Source organism: Castor canadensis, chromosome 4 (genome assembly GCF_047511655.1).
Source record: "Castor canadensis chromosome 4, mCasCan1.hap1v2, whole genome shotgun sequence".
In the NCBI taxonomy this organism is placed as follows: domain Eukaryota; kingdom Metazoa; phylum Chordata; class Mammalia; order Rodentia; family Castoridae; genus Castor; species Castor canadensis.
This window is the reverse complement of record NC_133389.1, coordinates 177,527,575-177,529,693: the sequence shown is the minus strand read 5'-3', so window position 1 is coordinate 177,529,693 and position 2,119 is coordinate 177,527,575. Positions and strand designations below refer to the sequence as shown.

The 2,119-nt window shown below is 46.0% G+C and overlaps 1 non-coding gene across 1 annotated transcript; it reads right to left on the bottom strand.

Annotated features, from left to right (window-relative positions):
• Positions 1 to 1,333: 1,333 nt before the first annotated feature.
• Positions 1,334 to 1,405, bottom strand: Trnap-agg (transfer RNA proline (anticodon AGG)). The gene has a single exon. It is a non-coding gene; the product is annotated as a tRNA-Pro (tRNA).
• Positions 1,406 to 2,119: the final 714 nt, after the last annotated feature.

The following is a 2,119-nucleotide window of genomic DNA, read 5'->3' as shown; positions in this document are numbered from 1 at the left end:
AAAGGAACTAATGCAGAAACTTTAAAGCGACAGAGCCAATAGGAGAAGGGGACCAGGAACTAGAGAAAAGGTTAGTGTGAGAAGAATTAATTTAGAATGTAACACATACGTATAGGAAATCAATGTGAGTCAACTCCCTGTATGGCTATCCTTATCTCAACCAGCAAAAACCCTTGTCCCTTCCTGTTATTGCTTATACTCTCTCTACAACAAAATTAGAAATAAGGGCAAAATAGTTTCTGCCTGGAAGCGAGGGGGTGGGGGGGAAGGGAGCAGGGGAAAGAGAGGGGGTGGGGGAAGGGGGAGAAATGACCCAAGCCTTGTATGCACATATGAATAAAAGAAATAAAAAATAATGAGTACTGAGGAAGCTCATGGCTGTACTCCTGAGTGTGGTATATATTCCAGAATTTTCTCTGGCTGGGAATTATTATTATTATTATTATTTTGGATGTTATGGAAATTGATCTGAAGTTTTAGAGAGAGCTAGGTGGAGTTTTGTTTTCTTCCTGGTAGAACACTTTCAACCCTGTCCTGAATTAAGGGCTCATTTAACTCCTAATTATTGGATTAGAAATTAGAACATTGTTTCTTCAAGCTTTACTCAAACCATAGGGCTTTTTTGTTGTTGTTGTTTTTCTGCAGTACTGGGGTTTGAACTCAGGGCCTACACCTTGAGCCACTCACCAGGACCCCCACCCCTTTTTTTTTGGTGAAGGATTTTTTTCGAGATAGGGTCTTGAGAACTATGTGCCTGGGCTGACTTCAAACCCTGATCCTCCTGATCTCTGCCTCCTGAGTAGCTAGGATTACAGGCGTGAGCCGTAGTTTTATTTTAAAAAATGGCACCCCACCATTAGGTTCTTAAATGGCATACCCCATCATTTACCTGACGGCCCTTCTTGGTTTACTGCCGAATATTTCTCAATGATGGTCGAGGGACCCCCCCAGTCCAGGCTTCTGAGGAGCAGGGGGGTTTGGTGCCACGCTCGGCCTTGTTACTTGGAGGTTGATTATGTGCAGGGGAGGCGGAGAGGTGCAGGTGTGAGCTCACTCACGTGTTGCGGTTGAAGGCGGGACAAATGCCACCATGTGAGCTGGAGCTGACTCTCATCTACAACCACCTGGCGCATTCCTCTCAACTCCATGGTCACCCATGTCAAAATCTGCCATGGTAGGAGTAACTGTGCCTGAAAAGTTGGCAAACAAACACTCCAAACACCCATCCTCAGAGGGGAGCTGAGGAGGAACGGTGTCTGAGAAGTTTGTGGATTATTTTGTTTGTGTTTGCTTTTTCAATTTTTTTCCCCCTCATGTGAATAATTATTATTTTTGGCAGCACTGGGGTTTGAACTCAGGCCTCATGCTTCCTAGGCAGGCACCCTACCACTTGAGCCACTCTGCCAGCCCTTTTTGTGTTGTTGTTGTTTTTTTGTTTTTTTAGATAGATTATCTTGAACTGAACTATTTGCCTGGGGCTAGCTTTGAACCACTATTTTCCTGATCTTCTCCATCTCCTGAGTAGCTAGGATTACAGGCATGAGTCACCAGTGCCTGGCTATACATGATGATTTTTTTCAAGAGAATTTTTTTTCTTTCCCTCCCTCCCTTCCTTTCCTGCAGCATTAATTAATCCCACACCATAGCTAGAAACTGCCTGTTGGAGCTGAGACTAGAGAGTTGGGCTGTGGTGGTCCCTTGGAACCATGTCCTGGGCTGGGGCTGGGCAGAGGCAGGCCCTAAAGAGTTCAGAGTGCAGCAGGCACACCTTCTAGAACCTCCTGGCAAGGAGGAGAAGGGGAACCAGAGTCATGCTAGGAACTGGACTTAGAAGTCAGGCCAAAGTTGGTGTCACCAAATCTCATGGAACACACAGAAAAGTGAGCATGAAGAGAGGACACAGAGTGGGGGGTCCAGAGAAAGATGAGATAAGGGTGTGTTCCCAAGAATGCTGTACATTCTAGATTCAGAACAGAGGAGCAGTTTTCTGGCCGTCCTGGAGACATTTCCCTGCACTTTCAATTAAAAAGAAGTGTTAGCTCTGCCCAGGACAGAGAAACAAACATAAACAGGTTTCCTCACGCTGGGGACAGGGCTCCCGCCAGCCCCAGGGAAAGGC